This window comes from Sceloporus undulatus, chromosome 2 (assembly GCF_019175285.1).
Source record: "Sceloporus undulatus isolate JIND9_A2432 ecotype Alabama chromosome 2, SceUnd_v1.1, whole genome shotgun sequence".
Classification (NCBI taxonomy): domain Eukaryota; kingdom Metazoa; phylum Chordata; class Lepidosauria; order Squamata; family Phrynosomatidae; genus Sceloporus; species Sceloporus undulatus.
The window spans coordinates 280,288,882-280,303,087 of NC_056523.1; the positions used below are offsets into that span (position 1 = coordinate 280,288,882).

The following is a 14,206-nucleotide window of genomic DNA, read 5'->3' on the forward strand; positions in this document are numbered from 1 at the left end:
GGAGGGATGGGGGAAGAAAGCCACTGTGAACTCCCCTTTTTCTACAGGTAGGAATAACATTGTGACTTTATGAAAATTTAACTTTCTAAAAAACAACATTTGCTCTGTGGAAGTTTGAATCCAGGTGATTCAGGTTGTTGCAATCTGTATGTTCTTTCCAAAAGACAGAGAAAGGTCTGAGTAATAGCCAGCTATTATATTTTTCAAACACAAAAATAGTTTGCTCTCCCCCCCCTCCGCCCCAACAGTCTTAAATGCAATCTGAAACTATTATCAGTATCTAAAGATGGTTTCCTATGAATTTCTGCTTAACTGAGGTTGGCCAAATATTGCCATAATAGAGATTTTGGAATTTTCTTAGTAACCACTTGAAAATTGTGTTTAAAATCTTGCCAAACAGTCTTCAGACAAAGAAAAGAGTAACAGGTTCATATGGCAATCTTATTCTTTGTGAAGACATAAACTTACAGTATCTATATTTATTTGAGGGATTATACACAGTAGGAGCTTCCAGTTTAGAAGTTTTTTAAAAATGATATATTCCACATTATTTTTATTTCTAGCTAAAGTTATTTTTATGATGTAATTTATGTTGTCACCCATGCAAGAGAAGAAGCTTCCTCACATTTCATAATTTATTGGTAACAAAACTATGAAAAATTGAAAGAAAGTTTCATACTTCATTTAAATTTTTTATCTCTTTCATCTAAAAGCCACCAATGAAATGTTAATATAAGAAACAATTAAAATGAATGTTCATGAAATCAGCATAATTTATTTTTCTTAAAAAATAAAAATAAAATTCTAGTTAATTACTTGCAATCATTTAGTATAAAATAGTATTTTAGTAACATGTAGAAACATTAACCATAGGCTTACATCTGGGCTCCCATTCCTTTGCTGCTTGGAATTCTACCTACTCCTACGCTCAGAAAATGGAGAGAGAAAAAGTGAAAACATTTCAGTACTGTTAACTGCAATTTCTGAACTAACGTGGGTAGCTGAAGCTGAGTTTGTCTCCTAGGTTTTGTGTCAAAGAAATACTCTAAAATACCCAGCAGAGGTATGAAATCATAAACCTTTATATTAGTCAGGCCTTCTTTTCTTTTTTAATTTTGCAAAATGCACCCACAGAAATCACCAGACCATTATCTTATGCTAAAAAAATAAGAAGGCAAGAAAAGAAACAAGGAGATGTTATACTTGCTGAGCTGGGAGGGAATGCTCTAAATAAAAATGGCACTATCCATAATACTGTTCCGATCTCACAGTTCAAACAAAAGGGCTCAAGAAATTATACTTTTCTATGAATACACAAAATAACCCAGTTAAATTAAGAAAATTATCTACACGTAATGCTAGTGTGTCTTATGCCAGGAGTCATCATTCTAAGCATTAAAACAATAAGCATTATTCCTCTTCCATGGCTAGTGGGCCAATTTTAATTTTAGCATTACAACAATAATATAAAAAGACAGGAGAGACAACCAACTATATTTACATATATTCTATTAATTATTTAACTTTTTACATTAGCATTATATATTTATAATGCTAATTATTCACGTGAAAACATCCTCAATATTAAGTAGGAAAATTATATTATTATTATTAAATATGGTATAACAAGTGTAGTGTTTCTCTGTTATTTACTGTAGACCACTAGTGCCCCCTTCTGCTATGAAGTATAAGCAAATACACTGAATCGTTTATTGCCTTTTCCACTGCATTTCCTTTTCCACTACTGGCCAGTTTTATACTACTCCTTGTTTTGAACAATCAGCTTTCCTTTTAAAATAGCCGCTGAAGTAAAACAACCCTTTTCAGTATCCTAGATTTCTGGTCCTATCTTCAAAATATGTTAATGTGAGACAAGTATATTTTCTATTCCATCCTCTAGACTGGAGTATACAAAGGCATTTCTCATTCAATTAACAGGAATAAGTATGTGTGTGTGTTGGCTTTTAACATGTATGGTGCAAAGAGGGATCAGAATTTATCCTGTGTCATGTTTCCAGACTTCTTCAAGAACTAACCTGATGCATACATTGACTGAGACACACATTTGTACAAGGTCCCCCCCCCCCCATCCAATCTGATATGAAAGCCAAAATGTGATAGGAGAGGTTTAAAAGATATTGTGCCATAAGTGATTGCCATAATACTGTACTTTACTTGTTTGCCATGCCCATAACAAGTAACCATTTCTGTCAGGTTGTATAGCATTTTGGTTTCTAATTACTTTCTACTGCTGACTAGCCAATTGTTTTGATTACACTTCTTACAGGAGAACTGAGTTTGTATCCAAAGGTATATCACCGTAAAAAGGAAAGGAAAAATCTGGATGGGAGGGAATAGTTAAATCATGTTGTGAAATATTTCTTTTCTTTTCTTTTTTTTAAAGGAGATCATTATATTAATTTTATACCTGTCCTTGCATGACTCTGCCATGCTTCTAAATCACTGTCAGTATGTTGGGAACAAATTAATAGAAATTGCAGCTCTGAAAAGAAGAATCAATTGAACATCTGCTATGCATTTTTTACATATTGTATTATTATAAGTTGTTATTTTATTTTTTGGCTGCTTTTGATTTTAGATTGTACTCCATGGGCACATTTTATCTGTATTTTGGTTGATGACTATGTAAAACGCTGTGTAAACTTACTTATAATAATAAACTATAATAATAATAATAATAATAATAATAATAATAATAATAATAATAATAATAATATCTAGAAAGAGTTTTTTCCTACAGGCACTTGGAATTACAGTTGGTGCTTCATAGCGATAGATTCTATATCCATGGATTCAACAAACAACAGTTAGGAAATATTCACACACAAAAATCCAAAAAGCAAAGCTTAATTTTGCAGTTTTTTCATAAGGGACACTATTTTAGTATGTCATTGTATATAACGGGACTTGAGCATCCATGGATTTTGGTATCCATGGGGGAACCCTGGAACCAAAACCAAGTGGATCCCAATGGCCCACTGTATTACCAGACATCATTGCTGCAAATACTTGCATTTAGCACAATAACTGGATTACTATTGCCATTAAATGTTGTTCTAAACAGAATCATTATAGGAATCCAATAATTCTGTAAACTAGACTATACAAGAGAAATAAAAGTGTTGCCTGTGAAATGCTGTTGTGTGCCTTCAAGTTTCTAACTTATGACAACTCTGAGGCTCATAGAGTTTTCTTGGCAACTTTTTTCAGAAGGAGTTTGCCACTGCCTTCCCCTGAAGATGAGAGGATTTTACTCCAGAATGTTTCCATGGCCAAGACAGGATTCAATCTCTGGTCTCCAGAGTCCTACACTGCACTGGCTGCCTGTAAAGTATCCTGATATAATTTTGAGAAAAATGCTTCAATACAAAAACCAGTAATGTTCAAAAATGACATTTCTGGATGCATTTTCCTTGTGTTATACCTGTATAGAATTTCTATCTTTCCTACACTGGCCACTCCAAATGCTGACAAATGATTTAATTTTGTGGCAAAAATGAACCAGATATGTCAGACTGCTCCAACTATTGCTAAACCATACAGACTATTTTTATTTAATGAATGTCCAGAAACGAAAGAAGGAATTCAAGGAACAGACTGTGCTCTGAGGAAATGGCTTTTTTTAATCCCATAAGGAATCCTATGATGAGTGGCCTAAATACCCTAAAGGTTCCAGATCCTATTTGTTGTTGGAACCTAGGCAGAGTCAACCCTAGTTAGTATTTGTATAGGAGATCACCAATGAATATAGGTGCTATAGACTCTATTTCAAAGGGGGAAACTGGCAAAACCATCCCTGACTATGCCTTGCCTAAGAAAACCCTACAGTATGAAATTCATGGGGTTGCCATAAGTCAAAGGCAACTTGATGACACACACACGCATGCGCGCACACACTTACACACATACACAAAACATCCCCTCATATATCACCCTTAAGGACAAAAATTGTTTGACATTTGGTAAACTTTGGATATTCTTATCACTCAGTATAGTACCCCTAAGTGTTATTTCCCCATACCTGTTTAATTTTAAATTCACCTGTAAATAGTAGAAACCTACAGACAATACTATCCTTAAATTAATAATCGTTTTAAAAGTTTGTCTGGTTCCAGGCAATGGTGTGCTGTTTATTTCAGTGAAAGTTAACTGAAAGCATATTCACATGTTTTGTGGTTCATAACTAAACTTTATTTTATGAAACAGCAACTTATCTCGTATATTGATTTTTATAACCAACCCAACAATATTTTTTTTTCAGCCTGACTTATTAATGATCAGCTCTGCTATTTTTGTTAACAGCTCAGCCAGGTTTCAGCTTCTGTCATTTAGAGTGATCAGAAAGAAGGAAAATACAAGACAAAACATCATGTTATTCTTCAGCTACTGATATCATTCTCCATTGATTAGTCTCTGTTTTAAGTTCAAAATTGCAATGCTTTGAGAACACTCATATTTAATCTCTCTTAATCTCATATTTAAAACAGCACACAGGAGAATATCATGACCACAGAAGTAGTTACAGTTTGGCACTTCTAAGCAACTATTGCTTTACTATTTCAGCAATGGTCAATGTATAGAAGGACAGAGCTGGACAAGGGCCATCCAGTCCAGCCCCTGTATAAAGATCCCAGTCTACAACTGGAGCCAGAAAGTATCCTCATATCTGCAACATTTCTTCCTAACTTTATTGGTAAACTGTGCAAGAATACTTTAAAACCTCACATGTCAGTTAGTAGTGGTTTCTTAACACTTGCCTATAAAAAAGTGAATTGTTGAAACATATACAAAAATTCTTAATTTATTTATTTTTAAGCATTTTAGGGGGGTTTCGTTTGAACACAGAGTTTTAGCTTCAGGCTACTGAGTATTTCAAACAAGATTTGAAGATGCCAGCCACAGATGTTGGCGAAATGCCAGGAATAAACTCTTCTAGAACATGGCCACATCGCCCGAAAAACCCACAAAAAACTACAGATTTTTAAAACCGCTTGGACAAAAGAAAATTCTGAAATATTATTTGGAAATTTTTACATAAACTGATACATATTTTCTTTCATAATTTTTCATTTATAATTAAATAAACCTGAGATGAAGCCAATCTTCTTTGCAATAGGAACCCATCTTTTTATAGATAATAGGCTATAATTTCAGCGTCTAAATAGACAGAAGAAAAACTTTCAGAAAAATGATTGTAGAGAGATTTTATAGTACTAGCCTTGCCCTTTGAGCAGTGTGTGTGTGTGTGTGTGTGTGTATGTGTTGCTTAGCAGGTCCACAGTTCAGTATTACAAATTAGAGTACTATTAGCCGTAAAAGCAGCAGTCTCTGTATAAATACCTGAACACAGCAATACCAACTTACATTATTCTGTATCTCACTCCTATTGCCTGATACAGTGATTTAAAGTAGTGTTTTGTGGGGGAGAATCTTGCCTTGTGTGCTATAAGGATGGACACATGAGGGGCAAGCCTTTCTTTCCTTTAGCTGGACTAGAGGTGACAGTGCTGCTTTGAAACTTTATGTTTCAAGTGCACAAGTCTTTCCTGTCTAAAATGTTCATGTAAAACCACAACCATCAGCACTTGGTACCTTTTCCTGGCTTCCAATTTTAGCTTTTCCCCTCGGATGACTGGGGCTGACAGACATGTATTTGTGGGGGGAATCAGGCTGACTCAATCAACCCTCCCAAGGGATATCACTCAAGGGGCCCAATTCATTTTCAAAATGAGCAGCTTGCTTCCCTCCCACACCTAAGGTGGTGGTGGTGGTTGTTGTTGTTGTTGTTGTTGTTGTTGTTGTTGTTGTTGTGTGCCTTCAAGTTGTTTTCAATGTATGGCAAGCCTAAGGTGAGCCTATAATGGGGCTTTCTCGGCTAAATTTGTTCAAAGGGGTTATACCTTTGCCTTCCTCTGAGGCTGAGAGGGTGTGACTGAGAAGGTCATCCAATGGAATCCACTTTCATGGCTGAGTAGGAATTCAAATTCCAGTCTCCAGAGTCATAGTCCTATCCTTGAAGCACTACTCTACATTGGGTCATCCCTGGGACTAGTCCTCTATATTTGAAAGTCCCAGTGTGACTGATTCTACTTGTTGTGTGGTGGGGCAGCCAGGATCAGCTACTAGTGGCAAGGACAACTTCTAGCTATACTCAACCTGCTCAGTGGCAGAGAGGTGCATGACTATTATGTAGTTATCAAAAAAAGGCTGAAATTTAGTGACTCCTATACTCTTGAAATGCTTGAATCAGAAGTGAGATTTATATATAAGTGCAATTTGTAAAAAAAATTTAAAAAGGACATTGCAATACAGAGTGGCTCTTTTAGGCTTTCAAGGTTCAATTCTCCATTCTCTTCCTCTTCTTAGTTTTCAGTAGTTTTTCTCCAACAGATATTTTCTGGCCAGTTCATGCACATGTTAAGCTGATGGGGAAGGAAGAAGGAAAATAACTCCAAAGTTTACACTACAAAACCAGTGGCACTGTATACAAAGTATACACTACAAAGCCATATGCACTATTAGAAGAAGTGACTTCTTTATAATCTTTGCCACAGTCTACTGGGAATGTATCTAGTTTGAGCAAAGTTTGAAAAGATGAATAGAGGTACACAAGAACACATCCATGCTCTTCTGCCTGAACTGTTCATTTCATCTACTTATGCAGAAGAAACTCCACAAATAGTGTTCCATATTTTAATATTGTACTTATATTCATGTTTAAGTGGAACCTCAATGGTCATTGCTAGGGATTCTAACAAGAAAATTTCAAGCAGAAATTTGCATGGAAATTCAATCTCCAGCCCTCCTAAATCACTTGGAAAATTACATCTCTGTGACAAGACTACAATCACCAGGGTGCTTTCCTTTCAGAATGGATTCCAAAGGCTGTCAGGGTACAACAGAACAAGTAATTGAGTGTGTGTATGTGTATGTGTATGTGTATGCGTGTATGTGCACATTAGGAATATCAAGGGATAGAGGTGGTGAGTATAAGGACAATCACATTTAGCCAAAGGGAAAAAAGAATATACATTATGAAGGGTTGTTCTTGTTGTTTAAGCAGTATAAAAATGAATCTTGGATGTCATACTGTCCTAAAGTTTTTGCAACTATTTTGGAGTTGGGAAAAGAAAAACTGTCACTAATGAGAACAAGGATTAGGCACACTTTTCTGTTCACTTGCAATAACAATTTACCAATGTTTGCAAATATCTTCATATACAAGATGGAAAGAATGTGATATATTTTTTTTAAAAAAAAAAAATCTGAATGCAACAGAAATCAGAAATGATAGATTTCCCCATCCCTAATGTGCAACCTCTTCTGTATATGAATGACAACCCAGTGATATTATTCCTCTGATATGTAGTTCAGAAGACTATAAGACAGGAAAGGAGAAGGAAAATGCCCTGTTCTTTTTGGAGAAATACACTGGGGTGACACTGAATTCTGAAGGGGGTGGTTCATATATATTGTGTATATTATACACAGCAGAAGTCAGTGAACTAGCATGATAGATAAGAAAGAGAATAACCAAATGAGGATTTCTGATATTCTTATAAGTGGGAAATATAAGGCACTAGAGAAAAAGGAGACAGCTCCTGTGAACATTGGGTCAGTGGGCAGTTGCTGATTGGCTAGCAAATTTATATATCCCACTTTTCTCTTGATATGGGACCCAAGGCAGCTTCTAACAAGGTTAAAACAAGGTAGTCTTAACAAGATAGCCAGGCTACTAACATCACTATCTGTGACCAGAATGACCATTCCAAGCCAGTGAGCACCAAGGCACATGTGTGGTGCTAATTCCATCTGTTCCTACTTTCATTGCTGCCTTGCTTATCGCCTACTGTTAAGACCGGTGGTCTATCTTACTCTTCATGGCTCCTCAGTATCAGACATCTCTTTCTTCATTTTATCTCCTACTGCTCAAGCTCACCATTTGAACATAGCATTATATGCACAAATAAAATGTGAAAAAATATTTGGGCTATATCTTGCAAAAAAGAGAAAACCCAAATGCCATGTAACCACAAAATCATTTTTGGAATTCTCTCTTTATAGTTCTTCATATTAAGACAACTATTTTGTCTGCCACAACTATTTTGAACAAAGGTATATATGCATGCTAATATGTATGTATTTTATTTAAAAATGTACACCCGGACCTTTAACCATAGAATAAAACAGACAAAATAATGTGTTAAGAGAGTTTAAAAAACACTCAACGTTCAAATGCTCTCTGAAATTAGTTTTTAACAACCCAGAAGGAGACCATGAAAGAGAGGGCAAAGTGGATCTCCCTTGGAATGGAATCTCAGAACCAGAATAGCCCCTTCTCCCTACTCCCCATTAAATACACTTCAGCATCCTCCATCAGAATTATCACTCTTGCTGCCTGATTTTGGATTAGTTTTATTTTTTGGACATTGTTCACAGGCAGGCCTGTATAGATGACATTGTGGTATTTCATGTGATATAAATAAGGGATCACCTCTCACTCAGAAGTCAGACAGACAAATGTATGAGTAAACTAAAGACCACTATGTTAACTATTTAAATTTGAAGAAAAACAAGAGGCAGAATTCGGTTATATACCCACTTGCTCTGCTCCCTCCACTCCTGTGCCTTGACATGTAGTGTCAGGAAAATCCTGGTTTTCTCCCCCTTCTTCAGGGATGGTAAATGGTGCCCCCATTAACACACTGCCATAGGCAATATAGAGGTAAGAGGTATTAGTCAAATGCAATGCAAGTTATTTTTCTTACCAAATTAGAGCTTGGATAACTCATCTGTTTTGAGAACTAGTGTAGTACCTATGTGAGGTCTGGAGGATTTATCTGACAGGTATCCTTTATTATAAAGGATTTTGCCTTATTTAAGGATTAGAAAGCTTTCCCTTTACACTGACTGAACAAGATGGCACCGACAAAAATTCCTCATTGTGAGGAGTGGGCCCTTCATAAAGACAGAAATGTGTATACCATATAATGTATTAATGTGGACAATATGCTAATTTTACAGAAAAACACATGGATATACTGTATTAACTAAATCAATACTTTCATTTGGTATTTACCATTCCTTTCTCCTTTTGTGTTGTGCCTTTTAGATTGTAAACCTGAGAGCAGGGAACTGTCTAATTAAAAATAATAATTGTGAGCTGCTCTGATAGCCATTAGGGCTGAAGGGCGGGGTATAAATACTCCTACTCCTACTACTACTACTAATAATAATAATTTAGGTAGAGCATAAATGTGTGAGTAGCTATTTACAAGTTTGTGCTCTACCTAAATGCACTTATGAATGAACCAGGAAATTAACTGTTTAAAGAACTCCCTCTGACATGAACTCATTTGGTGTCTTCAGTAGCACCTTCATGTCCACAACAGCAAAATGGGTATACCTACACTGGCCTTCTTTGTAAGGCTTGCTGAAATAAGATTGGAAAATATGGGAATTGCACATTTTGAGCACAATAAAGTGCTAAATATTATATTTAAGAAAACAAGTCAGAGCTTCTCTGAGGTACCTTATGATATTGTAAGATATATCACTTGCAAATTAAAGCAGATACTTGTCATACCTCTCATAGACAATGATGGTGCTCTTGTCTTTAAAGAAGGTTACTGATCCCCTGCCCCTTTAGAATAATGTAAAATACCTTCACTGTAAGAAAATATTGCCATTGTCAGAGTACCAGCCCATTCATCCATGTATTGTCAACCTCAAACAGCAGTGGCACTCCAATGTGTCTGAAGGTGGGGCTTTTGATATCCCTGTTAGTTTTTAAATAAGACATACTAATCAACAGGCAGGTATATTTGTCTATTAAAAAGTCCACATTTTAAAGCCTAGCAACTTAACTGGTAATATAATTGTCTTGTTTTTAAAAATGTGCCAAATTGCACATAAAATCTGATTTTAAGAGAAAATGTATACTGAGATCATTTGATATAGGATGGGAGACACCTATTTTTAAAATAAGTACTAAGGGAGTAAAGTATTACAAAATATTATTTCAATATTAATTTATATGGGAATTTTGATTAATTTTATTTTTAAAAGTAATTTGAGAATTGAGGCAGAAACAAGATGGACTGTACTTATGAATGGACAAATACAAAACTGAGACAAAAATTAAAAAAAAAAGAGTACAGTGAGCCATCCATCCCTAGCTATGGACCCTCTAGACTTGGAAAGCTTCTGCCCTAAAATTGGTAACAATAATAAAATGTTAGCAGAGTTAATATAACCATGTTATATGAACTTCCTGTATTTTCACATCTTTGCCAAACACATTTTAAAAATATGAACATGCACCTCTTAACATTTGGATACCACTTGAATTGCCTCAACCATTTAACAAAATAGTAATTTAGAGAATGACTGGTGTGCTTTTGCCTAAAACCTTTCTTTATAGAACGTCAGAGCAAGCATACTCTTTTTATTTAAACTAGTTGTCATGTCTTTGAGTTTGTTTTCTAAAAAGGATATTTTCCCTCTGTGTTCATTGTGATTTTGGGAACTCCCATGATTTCAATCATCTAATTAATAAGGACTTGACAATAAACTCAGTATTTTAGTTCAGATGATAAACTTAATATTGCAGTTAAAATGCAATCAGATATATACTTTAAGTACAGCTAGCAGCTTCTTTTGTGGTGATAGCTTAAGGAAAGGATCTAAAAGAACACTCATAATTTTCTTTGATTTTCTATATTTCAATGTCTAACATAGCTAGAAAGTACTATAAAACAACACAAAATAACACTCACAGACACACACCCCAAAAAAAGTCAGAGAGGAAACTAACAAATGCACAAAGAAATAAAACATGTAAAATGATTAATTGTTACATATCCCACCATCAAAGAAGAAGAAAAATATTGCGAAAGAGTAACAAAAAACATTAAGTACCTACCTGTGGATTAGCTTGCCATATTCCGCCTTGACAGGATGTCAAGAACGATCAAATCCATTACATTTATTAATGACAGTAGAAACAGAAAAACACAGAAAAGCAGGGCTCATCAGTTCAGCTCACCTAAAAATTAATTATGACCATCATAAGAATAATTTTTTCTGTATTTTATTTCAGCTGTAGTCAAGACAGCTACAAAAGCAGATAACCAGCAAGACATAAATCTGCAATGATGGAGTCATTACCAGATTTTCAGGGTAGTTTCCCCTCTTTAAAGAGCAGGTTATATCTTTACATTCTTAGCTTCATTCACTTTGCGGCTGACATTTCTTTATTACTGGTAACCTTGGAGGAGGATAAAAAAGATGGGGAAGTATGTGATGGTGAAAAGGGGCCTTGAATGCTCTTTAGAAAACAATAATTAGCTCCTCAGTATGAATTTTTAACTAGTGCACATTACATGCAGACACACAAAAATCCTTGAGTGAATAAAAACTAAAATACAACAAAATATAAATACAATCTTATCATTTGGTTCTTGGAATTCTATATTTTTTTGTTTTGTTTTGTTTTCTGTGTTTACTGACCCAGCTGAGAATATGTGTGATACAATCACTCTTAGCAAACAGAATGCAGATTTCTTATTATTGTTTCCCTGTGCATACAGATAGTATTGTACCTAACCACAAAATAATGGCATCCTTTCTTATGTGACCCTACAGTCTAAACCAAATGCATTGCCTTTGATGAACTTGCTCAGGAGCTATTAGTATGTGCCTGCAGAAACAAGAAGGGATGGATGGATGGATAGATAGATAGATAGATAGATAGATAGATAGATAGATAGATAGATAGATAGGTTCCTACAGGCCAGAGTTCAGTGGCTAATAATTTTCCCATAAGTTTTCATTGCATTATCTTGTAGTTCTATTTCTACTGGTACATGATGCAAATTTAGGAAAGTGATGCAGAAAATTGGAGGTAAGGTGAAGCATTGATATGCTACTGGCATATAACTCTACTTCCTTATCATGTGTTACTAGGCTCAGAACCTCATGTTTGCTCAGTGGGTGAAGATGAAGCCAAACATGCAGTGATGGTCGCAGATATCAATATGCCTTACTTTCACTCAGAGGAGATGCTTTGATTTTGAGTTCCTGCAAGCCCTTGTGGTCTCTTCCAACTATGATTCTATGAGGTAGGCCAACTGGATACCAGTCAGTTTATGTGAACCAGAAAGCTAGACTAGCCCTGAGCAAGTGAATCTCCAGACAGCATATGTGGTACAGCATGTAAAAGCTAACCATTTGTGAACCCAATCACAGTGCAGATTGCAGACCACTGGTTACTCCATGCAAGCCATTTAGATCTTTGTCAAATGAGAACAACATATAAGTATAATAAAAATTAAAAGGTTTAACTGGTTGAAAGGGACTCTGCAAAGTTGTGTTAGGATTGTCATTCATCCCACTTACTAACTGAAGTGTGTCAACTAGAACACAGTACTTCATCAGGATTAGGCTAACATTCAAACTACTAATTATGTTTTTTAAAGTACAATATATGCCTGCCTTGCCCCTTCTCTTGACTGGCAATAGAAAGTGCATTTTTTCTTAGGCAAGAAATATTCACAGTTGGCTTGCCAGTTTCTTTGCCTACAGCACCTAATATTTGTTGGTGGTCTCCCACCCAAGTCCTGACCTTGCTTAGCTTTCCCAGTCAGATAGGCTCTGGTGCCTTTAGGGTTTTTAGGCCCTATGTACTTACTTTTACAGTGCTTCACTTCACAAATCACTTCACTGAAGCCGCATGGATAGTAAGAGCCCGAACAGACAGACCAAAATAAAGCTGTTTCGGGTCACTTGTTTAACAAAAGGTATGTTGTTTAAATTATGCATGCGTCCTAAGAGTCTGAAAGCCACACCAAAGCCACCTTCCAGTGCTAAAGACTGGAGTGCAGCTTTGATGCAGCTTCTGGCTTCTTAAGATACATGTGTCATTTAAACAGCATACCTCCAAAGTGACCCAAAGCAGCTTTATTTTGGCCTGTCTGTTCAGGCCCTAAGTAACCAAGGAATTACGTCTAGAGTAACTGGCTTGTATTCATTAGTATCTTATATAGATGTACTTACACTGATGTCATTTAGCATACTGATAGAATCATAGAGTTGGAAGGGATCACAAGAGCCATTGAGTCCAACCCCCTGCCATTCATGAACACATAAGGAAAGCACTCCTGAAATATGCCCAAGTAACCTCTGTTTAAAGGCCTCCAAAGATGAAAAGTCTACCATACTCTGAGGCAGGCTATTCCACTGTCAAATAGCTTTTACAGTTTAATGAATATTATTCTTAGTGTTTAGGTGGAATCGGTTCTCTTCTAATTTAAATCCATTAGTTTGTGTCTAGTCTATGGAGCAGCATTCTTAATCTTACATAAATTGGGAGATCTTCTTTCTTGTTCAATGAAAGTAAAGAAATGTCAGAATCAGATTGCTACTGAAATCCAAAGATCCAGGAGAATGAGAGGTTCTATGCATATAAAATGATTCATCACTCACACACCCCAAAAAAACTTAAAACTTGAGGAAAGTTTGAGAGTAATTCTGATTCACCACATTCCATAGTTCACCCCCAAAAGACATGAAACCCCTATGTTTGAAGTCTCTGCAAAAAGAAAAGTTCCAATTTTTTTCCTGTCCAAGAAACCTTCCATCATAATCACATGCAGTAAGGATTTGCAAAGAACACAAATGGGAGAGCATTTTAAAACTCTACAAACCTGGTTCTCTCAAATGCATTGCTTATGTGACAAATGGATACACCACCAATCCAGCTACCCTCATTCCCTAAGACAGTGTTTTCTGTCAACAAGTACTCTAAAGAAGATATGAGGCAAAAATTAATGTTCCAGTTCTACCTATAAAAGAATTCTCTTTTCCATTTTGCATCTTGGCCGATGAAATTAAATAATTATTCTTCCCAAACTCTTTATCAACGTGTGTGCTCCAAACTGTAGACAAATACACTCTGAGCTCTAAAAGTATCAGCACTGCTTAACCTTTGGCTGAAAAGTTAATAACAGCTGGAGACACACTCTTCCTACCAGAATTAGTAGAATCCTAGTGTGAAAACATGTTTTCTTCAAGATAAAAAGTACCAGTATTTGTGTGAACTGAATTACTATTGGCCCTTTTTCATTTAACATTAGTCTACAAAGAAGAATGATTTATCTTTTAGTCTAGTGCTATTTTACTTCTC

The 14,206-nt window shown here is 35.7% G+C and overlaps 1 long non-coding RNA gene across 5 annotated transcripts in view; it reads right to left on the minus strand.

The window, feature by feature from the left end:
• Positions 1-14,206, minus strand: part of LOC121921382 — a 172,823-nt gene that overhangs the window by 5,183 nt on the left and 153,434 nt on the right. Inside the window, exons 1-2 of one of the 5 annotated variants that reach the window (XR_006101935.1) lie at positions 11,191-11,274; positions 10,946-11,068 (exon numbers count right to left, since the gene is read on the minus strand). The exons of 3 other annotated variants lie outside the window; for them this stretch is intronic. This is a non-coding gene — a long non-coding RNA (uncharacterized LOC121921382). Of the gene's footprint in view, positions 1-10,945; positions 11,069-11,190; positions 11,292-14,206 lie in introns of those variants that run through there. One more of the 5 variants, XR_006101936.1, reaches the window with a different exon arrangement.